At 45.6% G+C, this 16,622-nt stretch overlaps 1 protein-coding gene across 1 annotated transcript in view; it reads left to right on the top strand.

The window, feature by feature from the left end:
• Positions 1–876: 876 nt before the first annotated feature.
• The window catches only part of TP63 (tumor protein p63), a 134,132-nt gene continuing 118,386 nt past the window's right edge, over positions 877–16,622 (top strand). Inside the window, exon 1 of the mRNA XM_074592018.1 lies at positions 877–1,030. The gene's annotated coding sequence lies outside the window, so the exon portion shown is untranslated. The remainder of the gene's footprint in view (positions 1,031–16,622) is intronic.

Genomic DNA, 16,622 nt, shown 5'->3' with positions numbered 1-16,622 from the left:
AGGGTTGGGCAAACTGGTTCAGGTAGAAGAAATTGCAGCTCAGACTGAACCTTTGCCCATTTCTTGATGGGCTGAGCCTGAATTTTGTCTTCTTCTACCTCACAAACCTAAACCTGGAACATGCCTGTCCTTAGAGCTGAACCTTCATAGACATTGTGAAAAGTATGGCTAATATCTTAAAATCTTTCTCCTGCACGTCTGCACCTCTACCCTCCCCTGAGGTTAATTATTTGAACATCAGCCAGTATTTACTCCATGCGCACTAATCCCAAACTGGTGTGGGCTTCAGGCCTCCGTTACAGATTTACTCCCCACAGGACCACAAACCAATGTGTCCCTTTGGCTTTGCCAAGAGTGTGTTAGAAAGTAGGGGCTGTGGGGATGCATGTGGTTAGCCTAAGCAGCCATTTGTCATTGTTGAAGCGTCTGTGTGGTTTTTATGAGGAAATGGATTGAATAGTCTTCCTCTGAGTTGACTCAAAAAAAAAAAAAAAAAGAGCAAGGGGCTGAGGGTAGAGATGGAGGGGTTTCTTTTTGCCCTTAAGGCAATCTTCGTAATTATAACTCCGCAAAGAATAGGTCTTTGTACAACAAAGGAGCTCTACCATTTTCAGTTGTATTAGCCCTAACTCGCTGCTGAAAGGGTTATCAGCTGCTCACCCAGCCCTTGTCACAGCCGCTCTAGGAAGAACAACTAGCTTGGTTTTGTAAAAGGACATTTGGCCTCTTAGGGAAAGCCTTTTTGAGAGGTACTTCCACAGGAGTAACTTGTTAAACCATCAGTCCCTCCCAGGCCATGTGGTATGCGGAGCAAAGGATGGCCCAGCGATACATAAAGAGCTACGCCCAAGGAAAGGACCCTCTGGGGAAGTAGCTGAAGGAGGATTTGTAGAATACGTGTGGAAGGAAGAGCTACAGGAGACAGAGCAGTGGGAGACGGCATAGAAGAGAGAAAAAGTTTCAGGCAGGATAATCTGAAGTATTTGTTGGCCCAGCATCTTCTGACGCTTATTACCCTCGGGTGAAAATGGTGAGTGACAAAGAGCAGGGATATGTACTATATCCCTGAAATCTGAGGTAGGCTCTAGACCAAGGATACCTGTGTCCATTATTGTCAGTAAGCCACAATGAGCAGGACAACGTCAAGGTTTTAAATCAAATTAGGCATTTTGGTTTAAAGTGTCTCAAAATCCAGACTGCCCTGGTTTTATTTGGTGATCTGGCAACTGCAGCTGAATTTGTAAACTTCTGCTGCCTCTGCCAAAGGGGCAGAGGCACTGCTTTCCAGTCGCTCAGGCCTATAACATCAGCAGCTCTTCTGAGCAGAAAAATCATTGGGATAGCAGAATAATGCTCCTCTGTCCTTAAACTCAGCTTGAAAGATGCTTATAGGGCTCCTCATGTAGCTGCTGCCCTGTTGCAAATCTTCACAAAGCAGAACGCCTTCTGTTTATATTTTTACTTGCAATTGGCAGGGGTTGGCAGGTTATCTGGATACTCTATCTCTGTCTGTATTTGCCTACTTCTAGATCTGTTGACAGTATAAGAGTGTCAATATTTTTTTCCTTGTAAGGCGATATAAGCAGCTGCCTAACTGTTGACTCAACTGAGGATTACTAATTTCAATAGCTAGTTAACAAATCAGCCTACGCTCCAGGTAGAAGTGCAGTGCCTGCTACTTCTGAAAGGGTCCTGGGAGGCTGACAGTGATCAGCTGCTTGGAGCCTGGGCTAAGCCAGGGTGGAGCACAGTGATGCTCCCTTGGGCAGGTGAACCACCTGCCCAACAGATAAGCTGGGCTGTGGGGGACACTCCATGGGATGTACTCTTTCAGGATGTCTCTTCCTCTGGCTCTTTGGATGGTGACTTCCTGAAATTTACTTTGCATTTAAATTGTGGCTGGTAACTGCTGGATTTCCTTTTCTCCTCTTAGCATGATTTTATAAAATTTACCCAGCTAACTTGGGTCTCTTTACACAGGGAGAATGGTAGGGCAGGCTGTTGTGAAGGTTTGTGAAAGTGTTTGCAGGGGGCTTGCTGGCCCTAATCCCAGCTGGCTGAGTCACAACCGGGGGTTTTTTGCCATGTGGCAGCTGTGGAGTGCATTTAAGAACTAGGTTAGTTCCATCTTGTGCCTGGCTCCACACATGCAGGCATTGACACTGAATGTGCACAGTGTATGCGAGACCTGTGCCCACTCAGCAGTGCTTCTACTGCAATTTTTATTTTTAGTCATCTTTGAGATACCAAGAAATGGCTCAGTAGAAATCTATCTACTCCATTTCCCTTTGCCTTAAAATGCTCTTGAGATGGTCATGAGAATGTAGCGCGGGCTGTCTGTGTTTGGTTGGCTCTGCCCTGCTTTCTATTTGTTCTGCAATTATCTTGTGAAATGCTGTGTTTATATTATATTTTTTTTTTCTTTCCATCTCTGCTCGTCCCTTTATTTTGCACACATGCATTTACAGTTCATTCTTTCTAATGGAAATAATGTCCCACAAAGGTCTGGGGTTGAGGGAAAAGGAGGAGCTGCATATGTGCTCTTTTCATTACATTAGAAATGAGTGTTGATCGAGTTCCTCTGGAGTGAATTTACTTGTATTTCCATGTAACAATAGCCTAGAAAAGACTTTTTGTCTTTTTTACAGTTCTACCACGTGTGTGGGTAAAACAAGCTCAGAATCAAAATAAAAGTTGTTGTGGTGTGGGGAGATGTCCATCTTCGTAGTTTGTGCACATGTCCACGTTGCTGTGTTGGTATTCAGCCTGACATACAGTGGCTCTAATTTAATGAATATTTTTATCAGCTTCTGTGGAAAATACCCCGAACTTATCAAACCTATTCTTATTCTCTGTCAATGCTGGGAGACACCCATTGTGCCTACAAAGCTTCTGTTTAAGGCATAGTTTAGTTACTGGTACCCATACGTTACGAAAAACTCTGGCTGCCTTGTTGTTTCACGGCATCTTTTACACGTAAAAGGACTTACCATCTAGATGGACAAGACAAACAGTGGGAGAAAGGAAATCTTGTCCCTGTGTTTCTGGTGGGGAAGCTATTGCCCAGACAGTATCAGCTATGCCGGGGTTGTGTGGGGAGTCTGTAGCCAGCTCTGAACTGCGTCACAGTAAGTGTGAGAACATCCCCCCTCTCCCTTCTGCAGGGCTGAGGACAGCCATGGTGGTGAGGTGACAGGGAGAACCACGCTCCAAGTCTGTGGACAGTCCTTGAAGGACAAAGCTTCTTGAGGGCCTCTAGGTCTGTCCAGAGATAAGAACCAGCATCTCCTGCTGACTTGCCCTAGGGCTATTTTGAGCACTGAAGACCTTGATAGTTTGGACCCGTAATTTCTCTTTCAGTGATTAAAAAGTTCCTCTCTAGGCTGGCTGGGGAGAGCGTGTGCTCTGTACCTTCTTGACAAGAGTAAGAATCTCCCTGCTTATCTCACTTGAAATCATCTATTTCACATTCATCATCTGAATTCAATTAAAAATAACCTGCAGCTGTAATTGTTAAGGGCTGTTTTTAACTGAACTCCCTTCATCCCAGAGTGTGTGGGATTTCCCCCTGCAGTTTCAAGAGCAGGTGGTCAGTGGGAAATTCCTACGAGCTCCTCAGTGTAGGGTTGCTCTTGGGGGCTAGTCACGGCATATCAGATGTGACTTTGCATTCATCTCTACAAAACAGAAGGCTGATTGCTTCCCCCACCCGCTTTCTATCAATACCTGACAGAAGCTATGTGAAGAGGGGGGGCAATGGGATGCAGATCTGTCCTTGAGTTTTTGCAGTCCGTGTGTAGGCTGTTTGTAATACCGAGCCAGAGCATCATCTCAAGATTGTCTTCCAACAAGTTTGTGCAGCATGCAGTACAGTGCAGGGACGAGATACACCGCAGAACCATTTGGGCTCATTTTGAACATATAGAATACAAGTTTCCCTGAAACACTTGTGTGACTAGCATGGTTTATATCATAAAACAATTATAAGTGAATGGGTTTGGAGAGCATTTAAGCATTCATTCGTCATTCTTCTCTTATTGTTAATGGGAAGCTTCCTGTTAAGAACTGGGTGAGGCACTGCCTTGCAGAAATGTTCACAAGCAGCGTGAGATTCTTGGTTTTGTCTCTACTGTGTGGGAGCTCTGTGAAGTCTGCAGCTCAGTCTGAACTTCTGCAAAATCCACACAGAGACATAACTCACTGTAGGAGAGAAGAGGACCCTGATTTGGCTCAAATTGTCTGAGCTTTTCTATCCTCTGTCCCTGTTTTCAGGCACCCTGGTAAAATTTCCTATGCATTTTTTTCTTTTTAATTAGGCTGAATTTTTGTGGAAGACTTAAGCCTCAGCGGTTTAACTCTCCTCTCTGACTAATAGCAGAGAAAAATGTTAAAACTTGTTACTCTTTCTTTTTACTCAACTTGGCACATGAGGAGCAATAGTTTACCCAGAGAAAATTTGGCAAAGAAACTATCTTGATTTCACACAAGGTCTTTGAGTGTTGTGGTGAAAATGGCTTTTGATTAGAGAAGTCAAAAGCCCTTGAAATCCTCATATGTACAATGTAAGAAGTGGAATCCTCTTGCAAGTTGTCATCGCTGCATAAATGTGAGCTCTGGCTACCCTTTGCATTGGCTTTGAAAAGGCTTTGGATCCAAGAGCTGCTCTTAGGGAAAAGGCTTCTGCTGTGTGCTGGTTTACATGGCAACGTGGCCTTTCTCTGACTCATGGGCCAAGACAGAAGTCCACTGTGCACCTCCCACCCCACTCCAATAGGAGCCTTCAGCGTGGAGCAATGCTCCCCCCAACCCACGCTGAATCTGGGATTGGCTTGCTGTACAATCCTTCATTTTGCAGCTTGAGAAGCTGCGTTTCTGCTTCAGCTGGGCAATTCAGTCTTCTCCTTCCCCTGCCTCCTTTTCTCTTAATGCAACACTAAGAAATGATACTAATTTAAAAAGATACTTGTCATCCCAAAATTACACACCCATACTGTAGCTCATCCAAATTTACATCTCCAAAGCAGCTAATCCTACAGCCCACTGATGATTCTTTTCAGTGACAGGGTGGGTGTCCTTGGGGCCCTGGGGTGCATCTTTGTGGTCATTCCCTGGACCACAGTGCAACGTTCAGCTGTGTGTCCCTCCAAAAGCTTGACTCTGGTAGGCAGTTTCATTGCTGTGATGGGGAAGCAGTTGCAATCAGAGCTGCAGAGCAGATAAAAACCACCTTGTGTCATTTGGGTTTTGCGGGACTTCCCCTGTATAGCCATATCTGCTTTGTGCATCACCAGGCCAGCTCTTTCGTTGCAGCATGGGTGCTGGGGTATGAGCCCAGAGTTGCTTCCTCCTGCAGAAAGACCACCAGCACCAGTTCCATCTCATGCAAGTGGGAAAGAAAAGCTTGTAAAATTAGCGCATTCCCAGGCTCTCTTCCTTCCCTGCTGGGACAGACCATGAAAACTTTAAATTTTAACGATAGCCAAATGGGTTCTGTGATTGGCATACAGTGAAGTCAGATTTCCTAGGGCTTTGTCGGGTGGTTAATGCAGGGTTGGTTGGTTTTGGTGGTTTTTTTGGTTTGTTTTGCCAGAACTTTCTTTCCCCTAATGCACCATATTGAGGTTGCGATGCAATAATAGGCATTAAAAATCCACAGCTGAGAGATCCCCTGATGGAGGAATGCTATCTAATAAAATAGTCTCCCCCACTGGTACTCCTACATCTTAGTTTTATAAATGTTCTCATTAAAATTGTCTTAAATCTGGTAAAAGCTGGACCACTTGCAGCATTCCCTTGAAAGAGCACAGGGCACTCGTGTTTTCTATCTACCTGGCCACCAGGTGGCATAAAATTTGTCAGAATTGAGTATTTTTCTAAACGTCTGTCAGCAGTGGTGGGAACTGGCCAGTTCCAAAAGCAAGGAGAGTATGGATGTTGTAGAGGGAGAAGAGGAAAAGCATGCTATCAACACCTTCTGCTGAAACCTTTGTAAGGAGAAATGGGAACACAGCATTCGGACACGTTACAGTGAGCCAGATCCTGAAGAAAGGCATCTGAACAGCTCTCTGGAGGTTTCTGTACACATGCTGTAGGGTTGCAAGTGGGAACACATACTTCTTTTTACTTATACTTGAGAAAACAGCTCAGTTATTGCAGGTCTGTCTCTCTTTAGTGGCTTATATTTCCTGACCCTTTCCCCATGTTCTCGCATTCCTAGCTAGCACCACCACGTACATAACTTATACAGAATGACTTCCACTCACTGATTCCCGATTCCCAGAAGGTCTTAACAAGTAAGAAGAGCCGCAGCATCTGGATGTGGTTGGCATACAGACCTTACCTGAGCCAAGGAGTGTCTCCCTACTACGGCTATTCTTTGCCCCTTTCCATCTCTGTCTGATACATCTTAAGGGATGTGTGTACATCTCCTAGTGCTGCTTGAATCCCAAGCTACAAGGCTTTACAAAACCATCCAAAGCAGTCCAGTAATGTCCCTTTACTCTGTGCTCATCACATGGCAATTTCAAATGACTTGAGCATTTCACATTTTTGTGTAATCTCCTTAATGTGGGGGCACTTTGGGAGCTCTCAGATTGCAGGGAGTTCAGGGTAATTTTAACTTGTTGGAGCACTACAAGTTTCCACAGATCTGAGCATGGAGGTTTGATGGGGTTTTGAGCTGCAGTACTTGCCTGGGAGATGAGTGGTGGGGGAGGCAGCAGGTCCAATTGCCTTTCTTCTAGAGCAGGCATCCACTACGTTGGTTGGCATCTAATAGCTGCCTGGGAGAAATAAAGGCGCAAGTGACCCAGGGAGATGGGCATGTGTTCATTTGCAAAGGTGACGTTTCAAATTGGACTGAATAGTGATGCTGTCCTTGAAAGTTGATGTAATTATTTTCTGGAATTTTGGACTTCATTTTACAAGGTTGCTATTCAGTCATGTTTTATTGGCAGCGTATTGACACACAGATGACTATGCAAACGCTCTGAAATGCTTATCTGTGGTTTGACACGGCTGATCTATAAACAGTTATAATCTCCCTGCCTCTATATCTTTTCCTTCTATTGGGATTCGTAAAATGTTTCAGGAGAAAAAGCTACTTTGGTGTGGCGGTTCCCTACCCTGAGTTCCTTGCACGTTGTATTTCCCAGTGATTTCTTTTTTAGGAAGCGTTTGTCTCTGGTAATCTGGTCAAACTTCAAAAGAATCAATGGATGTGCAAAGACATGAAGCAGTTCCGATAAACAGCTAAGCAGGTGAGGACTCCAGCCTCGCAAAAGCGAGGGAGAGGGGAACTATCTTAGGAGTCAACTTACTGGTGAGTGTCATGGAGAAGGTTATCTAGAATCTTCATACTTGCTTAATCTCAGTAGCTGGAGTATAAAACTGGACTGGCGGAGAGCAACCCAAAGGAGACAGGGCCTTTAACTTGCAGACAGGCAGGCTCTTTCCCCTCATCTAACTTGCTCTTCCTGGCACACTGCGCAGTTACACTGTGTAACTTGTTACCAGAGGTAGCTGTTGGTGCAAAAAGTTTCTTCCAGTTTAAAGTTAGATGAACTAATGAAAGATAAGTGACCGCGCTACTAAATGCAACATTAACGGCTCTGGCTTGGGGTCTCCCAGAGCTGGAAAACATTGAAGCCTGGTGAAGTGCTGCAGGCAGGGACCTGCTGAGCCTGGTGTGCTGTAACCCACTCCCTTAACCAAAGGGTAGACTAGGCCCCTCTCCCTTAAGCTTTTGCTCAGGGTCAAAAGGAAGAGTAGAAAATGTGGGAGGTGAGTTGTAATTGTCCTATTTCAGCTACAGGATAATGAGACTTGCAAGGCGCCAGCTCAGCAACAAAGGTATTGCTGTGACTGAGATCCCACCATCCTTGAGTGGCTGTGCAGAAGGGAACCCGTGTTGAAGGCTGGGTTGAGTCCCACAGGGCAGATCAGTGATGACAGGATGATGTAATAAACTTCTTCCCCTCCTCCCTTTTCCTAAGGAAGCTGTATTTGACTGGGCAGAACCTTCATGTACTCTTCCTCTAGCCAAAGTCCAGAGCATGGGGGTTTTTTCTTGCCCTTGGGATACCTTGAAGAGAAAAAATGCTGAGCCTGATTGAGTCTCCTCCAGCAGCCGGAGAAAGGGAGTTTGCAGGGGTATGTGGGACACCTGGGGCTGAACACAGCAGTGACAAAAAGCAGATCATGCTGAAATACAACGCTGAATGCACGTAATCTTGCTGCAAAGAAGTTAGTTCTCCCTGAGGCATTAGTTCTTGTGACAGAAGATCTGAAGTCCAGGAGGCTTCCTGCGTGCCAGCTGTTCCCGAGGCCTGTGGGCATCCTGATCACGCTCCATGCTCGACTGCAGGACACTGCCAGCATCCTTGCCTCTGCTGATGCCAGGGAGAGATGCAGGGAAGAGGAGCTAGTTACCTTCAGCTTACTGCTGCAGCTGATTGTCAAAGGCAGCCTAATTTAATTAGAGCTGAACTGGATCATTATTTAATGACAACTGAGACTAATTAATTTTTGGAGTCACAGTACGAAAGATGCTTTGTTCCTTTTGAATAGGTAATTAAGTGAGGCGTACGCAGACACCCTGCGCTGTGCTGCATTTGCAAAGGGTTTATTCTCTTTCTTATCTCCATCTAATTTCTATAAGACCTTTGGAATTAGGAATTAATTGTTTTGTTGCTAATGGTGTTGGGTATAATTATGTTGCTTTAGAAAGGCAGACTGTCCAAGTACCAGGGGTTTTGCCTACCAGAGGACAATGACCAGACCAGAATTGTTGTGTGATGTAGTTCATGGGTACAAAACAGAAGATGAGCTGCCCGGGGATGACGAGTTGTCTTTGAACTGCTCCGAGCTAAAGCCACTTCTGCTCAAGCGCACAGTGGTGGAGTGGGAGCCGCTGCAGAGCGGCAAGTGGCAGCATTTCACAATCCCAGCTCCAGTTGGTTTTGCAGTGTAGACAGGTTAGCTTTCATGTGGCTTATCCTCACCTTGTTCTGCCAGAGCAGTACGGTGTCACCACAATGTTTGGCTGCCTGTCTCTGGCAGGAGGAGTTTTTGTCTGTTCTTCCTTTGTTTGTAGTGGCTCTGTGTGCATCGCTGTGCTGCCCTGGATCAGAACAGCTTGGCTGTTTCGTTCCTCACTCTCATAACGGCCTCAGGGGCCCCAACGTTTGCAAACACAAGTCAGCATCTTATTAATTGAAGTGACATTCATTTGCAAGCCACGCATTAATATTTTGAGTTCTGATGTTTCTGGAGTAGTCTTGTGTGACTCGTTCCTCGTTGGCACCAGCAACTAACCCACAACGTTCAAAATCTAGCAGGTCATTTTCATTAGAAAGCAAACTTGGTCTTTGAGCCCAGCCTTTCTTAGGATGTTCTTGATGAATTCTTTTCGTTTGCGAAGTTCAATACAGAGCGCTTCTCGGTTCCTTGCATCTGAGTTAGCGCACAGCTGAGAAGAACTTTCTCCATGATTTTTCTCAGGACCTTCCTTGTTTTGCATATTTTGTGGGTTTTCTTTGCTCCCTCACTGCATGCTTATGTATATTGTGTACAGGGCATCTGTATGAGTCTGTAAGGAAACCATGTGATATTTACAAAACTCTTCATCCATGTGCATGTGCTTTCTATGCTGAAGCCTGTTGCAAAAGCTCATTCTTTAAAGGTTGTAGGTTGGTAAAAGATCATGCTGTATGACCAGCTTAAGTCATTGATATAGCATATGTACTAGAACTTCCAACATGACAGGACCTGCCTTACCTCAGCTTGTCCCATTAATCCAAAAGACTAAAAATTGAAATTTCTTGTGTGACCCAGCACTATTGTAAAGAAAAGGAATAGTTTATACTGACAGTAGATAGAATTTAGGGCAATGATAGCATGTCCCTGTCAGGATACTTCCTTGCCACATCCCTAGATTGACTTTTTTTTTTTTTTCTCCCATCCATATCTTTGGAGATCCATTCTCAAGTTCCAATGACTTTCTAGGATGATAGCAAAAACCTCTTTCAGAGGGTTATTGTAGAATGGTGGATGTCTCAGACCTGTTGCACAAATGGGGAATGCACTGTTGATCCATTTCTGCCAGCCTCAACTTCTACACCTATATTTTTGGCTTTGTAGGAGACCTGTGCTGAAATGTGTCTTCAGAGAGTCCCTACAGCCTTAACTCTGGGACTCCAGCCTGTCTTCTCTGCTGGGGTCTGTCTGTGCTGGATGCAATCTCTCCTATAATCATGCTTTCCTATCTTACATTGCTTCAGGCTTCCTTTACTATTCCTTGACAGAGTCATTAATTTTTTCCTACTCTTACATATCTTTTTCTACACCTTTCAGATGGTCCAAACCCCCTTTGATTTTCTTCAGAAACTGCTAGCAAGAGGCATTCTGGCATTCTTACCTCTAGGGCTCACTCTAAAAAAAGGCAGTTGCCTATATTAGCCGTCTGCCAAAACGGCAAGTCAGTCCTGGTAAGATTTGATCTCCATATCTCCATGCTGGTGGCTGCACCAGTTGTGTGCCTGCTGAGGGGAAACCTTGTCCCATATGGCTCTTGCCGGGCAAGTGATGTTTTCAGAAAGGGGCTGTTTCTCTCTTTGATCCTTTCCATGCAGGAACAGAAGCAGCGACTGCAGGGTTCTTTGCCCTTTCTTTTACCTGTCCCAGCTCTGCCTCTTTCCCTGCTCATGCTCCTGCACTGCTGGGAATTCTTGAGCTGCCTTGGGCATGGAGAGGTGCCTCGTGCTTGCCTTGATGTGGCAGCACGGGGAAGGCGAGGTGAGGGCACTGAGGGCTGGAGCAAGAGAGCCTGAGAGCAGGTGCACTGCGGTTAGGGCAGATGACTCCATCCAGTTACTCAGCTCAGAGCAGGTCTCCACTTATTCCTCCCTCTCCTCTTCTGGAAAGTTACTGTTACATGCATATTTGCGATGCTTTCTACCCCTGCAGGCAGGATGACTTGTTTACTACTGTCCAATCACCCTCAAATTACTTGCTTTAGGTCAGCCCCATCATCTCAGGGCAGCCTGAATCTGCTGAATACCTTCCCCAGCCTGGTTTGTACAGTTCTTGGCCACTGTGAAATGCAAGAGGTTCTCCTACAGTTTATGGATGGTCTGACCTGAGATGATGCTGGATGTGTCACGAGGGCTGAGGCATACCCTGAGCATGGAGCCTTGCAGGATCAGAACTTGCTAAATGGAGAGGGTGGCAGTGCAATGGTTGCAGACAGATGTGAGCCCCTGTCTGGTCTGGACAAAAGCCAGCGCTGGTCTGAGCTGTGAGGCCATGGCTATGTTGGTGCTGGGTATATTGGCCTGGGCTTTCAGCCAGGCTCACGAAACCGCATGGCTTTTGGTCCTGAGCTGAATGTCATCTGGTTAGGGCAGAGCTCGCTGTGTGCCTGCTCAGAAGAGCAGGGCAAAGCAACTCAATGTATTTGCCCCATAGACATGCCAACTGTGTGTCTACAGAAACTAGTAATAGATCCCATCCAGATTCCTCACCATTAATCTTCATCTCCATCTAGCATCACACGTCTTGAGGTCAACAGTATTGAGATCAGCCAAAATCAATAAAAATCTACATTGTTAGTGTATCCTCGGTGCAGTGCAGCTGTCCTTGCTATGCAGGGAGCATAACTTAATCTCCCAGCGTGTCGCGTTGAATTTATTGCTTGGTGACATTCAGTGAATATAGAGTGGTGGGTGGGGAAAATCCTGGCTTTTGATTCAGAATTTGTACTACATCCGTGAGGGAAAACACACATCTGATGCGCTGACTCAAAGCAAACGGCTCCCACTTGGGCTGCAGTCTTTCACTGTGCGGCTTTTTCCTCCTTTCTCTGCGCTTACAGTATTGATCTGGCTGCTTCTGGGTGGAGGCAGAACCTGACAGGGTGGCAAAAAGGGAGATCCGAAACAGCAATCATATTGAATAAAACTGCTCATTTGTGAGAAGGGGAGTGAACAGGTTTTTACACACTTATGTAAGGGGGCGTTTGCTCGCTGTGTCAGCTTCTTAGCACAGGGCAAGTTGCTCACAACGCTGACTCTTGTGCTAAGAGGGATTTCCGAATACCTGTTCCCCAGGCTGGGTGCTTGTTGAGTTACTCCCCAGGGCATAAAAAATGGGAAAGTACCAAAAGGGGAAAGATATAGCTCTAGTCTGTTAATTAAACTGAAAGGAATATCCCAGTGGCCAAAACCCTACTTAAGTAAGTGAGGAGTCTGTTGTGACTTGAATAAGGATGGAGTTTCAGCCCAGATCCGGATCCCACGTGTCCTGTTAATATTGCTTTTGTTCCATTTGAACCTCTGCTTCCATTTGGGTTTTGAATTTCAGACTGCACTCTCATCCATGGGCTGCTCTTTTGGGAGTTGACTCTGGTCACTTCTTGGCTGGTTACTGAATGCGACATCAAAGTCTGAATCAAACGGGCATCTGTGGTGGAAAGGGAAGCCACCAGTTTCCAGGACCTTTGCAGAGATAAGTAAGATTGTGTCTTGCCTGAGGGCAAAGGCAACTCAGCATATGTCTCTGGAAGGCTTTAGGAAATCTTTGGAAAATGCTTTGGTCTGCTTCTTCCTTGAGGTGGAAGCAACTGATACTGTTCTGCTGTTGCTTTCTTTATGGGTTAAAGTTGAACTAGAATAATAGACCAGGACTTTCTGGCTTTAGCTCTGGGACTAACTTCAAGGAGACCATGAAGAGCTGCTTTTTTCCATGCATGGTGCCTCCTGCAGGGTTATTCTCAGCGTGCATGTTATCACCTTTTGTGATATATAATCACCCAGAGGCTAGGACATGCAAGCACATGGTTATGTGTACCCACAGAAACACTGTGATCCCTTGCCCTGATGCCGGAGATAAATGCTTTGACTCTGGACTCTATTATATTCTCAGAACCAAACCACTCAGCAAACCTGCCTCGTGATTCCACTCAACCCTGTCATAATGATTTTAGTAGAAAACCACAAGAAACGCGGTGGTTTTGGGTCCTTGTCAAAGCACAGCAGAAGAGTGTTGGGTGATTACTTTTTTTTTAAATTCATTTTAATGCCACATTCAGAGTGAAAGTCTGGGCATATACCCAAGTGGACTGAAATGTAAAGAGGGTCTTACGTATGATTGTGATGAGAAATCACTAGATTTCATTGGAAAACTTACTGTGGATGCAGGACATGAGCTAATTTAAAGTATAATTATATGAAATCCCACTATGAAAACTGTTTGTGCTTCTGGGTTACCCTGCCATTTCTTAGCTTTCTCTTTTCGTCTACCAAGCTCTATTTTCCTGGTACACTAACAAATTCAAACTTCAGCTCTGTGAATTCAGCATTCTCTTCTCCTGTCTACTTTCTTCATGCTTTTCCCAGACACACATAAACAAAAAGTAGCCCGTGGCATGTACCTGAAAAGGAGGTACCTTCCTCTCCACACCTAGGTATGAACGCGGTTGCAGACAGCTGCTGTTAAACAAAATCTTTTTGTGATGAATAACCTTTCTGGAGGTCACTGGGCATCTGTCTATTTACTGTTGGTCAAGGGATTGCCCAGGTCAGTGGTGGTGTGCGTAATTACAAAACACTGGGCAGTTGCCCGGGTGGTTTGTGTAGGCACCCTATAGCTATAAGCGTGCTCGAAGCTCTGAACTGGGCAGTGCTGTCGACAGGGCAGGGAGGAGGTGGTGGCACGGTCAGGCAGCTGCAGCTGTGTCTCGTGACAGTGGACAGAGCTGTTGGGAAGGTGACCGAGGGATTCCAGGGTCTCCAGCAATTTTTTTCCACCTGGGCTGTACACCAGGCTATGGGGAAGGGCAGCCAGCCGCAGCTCTGCGGGGAGAGTTGGTAACAATGCTCGCACTAAGCAAGCTGTGCTGCATGGTAGCTCCAGATGGTTAGGGTGCTACCACACCTTCGTCCAATCCTTCTTCCTGCCTGGCCATCGTGCTGAGATGGTTATTGCTGCGGCAGGTGTGAAGGGGACAGGATGGGGGCTTTGTCTTCAGCTGCTGCTGTTCACAATATGATGTCTAAAGACACTTCCACCTTTCTTGGTGTTGATGAGACACTGGTCCAGGAAGTGATTGTATTGGGTCTGGCTAAGGTGGAGTTAATTTTCCCCATAGCAGCCCTCATAGTGCTGTGGTTTGTATAGGTAGCTAGAAGGGCGTAGATAGCACACCAGTGTTCTGGCTACTGCTAAGCAGTGCTCACACAGCATCAAAGCTACCTCCTCCACCCCAGGAGGCTGGGGGTGGGCAAGATCTTGGGAGGGAACATAACCAGGACAGCTGAGCCAAACTGACCAAAGGGATATTCCATACCATATGATGTCTCCTCAGCAATAAAAATGAAGAGAAAGGTGGTGGTAGTGGGCACACTGTTTGACATTTGTCTTCTGGAGCAACTGCTACGCATCCTGAAGACCTGCTTCCCAGGAAGGGGCTGGATATCACCTGCTGATGGGAATTAGAGAATAAATCTTTTGTATTCCTTTTACTTCTGTGCCTGGCCTTTTCTTTTGCTGTGTTAAACTGGCTTTATCTTGACCCACAAGGTTTTTTCTTGACCCATCTTATTTTCTGCTCCCGCCCCTGTCCTGCTGAGAAGGGGACTGATAGAGAGGCTTGGTGGGCATCCAGCATCCAGCCAAGGTCAACCCACCACAGTGATACAGCTGAACCACTCAAAGGGACTCATCCTAGTAAAATACATGTGGTGTGATAACAACCACAGCAAGAGGAGCCAAGCAAGGGTGGAAGCACCTTTAGTCTCCATAGGGAAAAAAAATAGCCCAGAACTTATCTGGCAGTCCTTTCCAAATGCTGTAACTGGTGATGCTCCAGGGTACGAGCCTTTAACAGGAGACCTGAATTGCTCATCCCTCTTCTCAAGCTCTTATGATACCAGCAAAATTTGGGTTAGAGGCCACCAGCAGGTAGCACTAGTGTGGCCCTCTGTGCCCTGGCAGAGGGCAGCCTGCAGTCCTTCCAAGAGGTGTGAAAGCTGATGTAGCAAAGGCTTCCTGGGGTTACTAACAACAGCGGGCTTCATGTGCAGAGTATTCTTTCCTCTTCCCCAGCGCTTTAGACAAGAGCGAGAAGGGTCCTAACGAAGCCAGCTTTGCACACCATAGACTGAGTTCCCTTAGATCTCTTTAACGGTTGGAATTGTGAAATATATGTTGCATCTATAATTACGGAGTAGAACAGATGGCTAGAGCTTAGTTATAATTAAAGTCTAATGCACAGTAAAATAACCCAATGCAGCCAGTGATTCAGCAGCAACCAAAGAATTTTAATTCGTTCTTTGCTGGGCTTAAGCTTCAATTGCAGGAATTGGGATTTCAGGGAAAGTCTGTTGCATCACTTATTACGTAGGGACATGGCTCTATATTAAAGGATTGTGTGGAAATTTTTGATTGCTATGTATTAAGTTATATTGTGTGGTCTCACTTACCTTAGAAACTTGAAATCATGTGTGAAAAAGGCATGTGAATTATTTTAACAGCACGGAATCTGCATGTTGCAATCTGTTTTAGAAGAGGCTTTCTTAAAGCCTGTCGGCCTAGTAATTGATTGCTAATGCTTTAGGATAAGTTATTTGGAAAGAGACATTAATTAGGTGCTCTTAGACAGGAACACATTTTATTTATAAAGCTGTTTTAAATGGTGGTATCAGTAATAATCATTTATCATATATTTAACACCACTTTCAAGCATGGATTGTTAGAGACCTCGTGACACTAGAACTGGAAGCGCGTGAATAAACTTCTCATTTCCTGGGAGACGAGGCATCAGGCAGAGAAAAGTGAAGAGCAGTGTTATTGTGAGCTTTGCAGACGGTGGAAATGTTTTGGTGGTTTTTTTAATGTTTTGGTTGGGGGGGGTGTGGCGTTTTGTTTTTTCTTCTACTTATTTATTTAGGGCGGAGGGAGGGCTCTAATACAACCTGCCAAGAGTATGAGAGGCCAGCTCTCCAACAAGGAGAACAAGCACAGTTCTGGACCATTCCTGGAGGCTGAGAGGACACAAGAGAAAATGTTTTTATGAGAAGGCTAATTTTCCCTTCTTCATCTTCTCAGAAGACTTACTGAAAAAATTCACCCGGATCTACTTGGGATATTGGGACATCCATTAGTAGATTAGTGATGTACTTGTCAGGGCTAAAGCTGACGGAGAAACTTTGGAGGCGTCCTTTCCTTCCCTCCAGCAGGCCGCAAAGGGCTGTGTTAAGTGACAGGTTTTTCCCAAAGCTGAGATCATCTTCGAGTGGCCCCTGCTCTTCCAGGAGCTGTTCCAGGAGGATCTGGATGGTGGTACCTCTTGTGTAGTGAGCATGAAGGGAATGCCAATTACCTGATGTTTATTGTGGATTATAGGCATGCAGGCAGCCTGTAACTGCTCAGTGGTTGATGGTGACAGCATGCCACACATTTTGTTTGTCCCTCTGGTGTTGTCTTAAGCTGCAGCGTATTTGGGTGCAGGAGCTGTGTGTATGGTAGCTGAGCTCCACAGGACTTGTAAAAGCTGCAATTTTTAGCAGAGTTCATGCAGATCGTGGATGTGCTGCCTGGAAATCCTTGAGCAGGAGACAGGCAGC

This window comes from Larus michahellis, chromosome 6 (assembly GCF_964199755.1).
Source record: "Larus michahellis chromosome 6, bLarMic1.1, whole genome shotgun sequence".
NCBI classification, from domain to species: Eukaryota; Metazoa; Chordata; class Aves; order Charadriiformes; family Laridae; genus Larus; species Larus michahellis.
The sequence above is the reverse complement of the archived record's forward strand: the minus strand, read 5'-3'. Positions and strand labels throughout refer to the sequence as shown.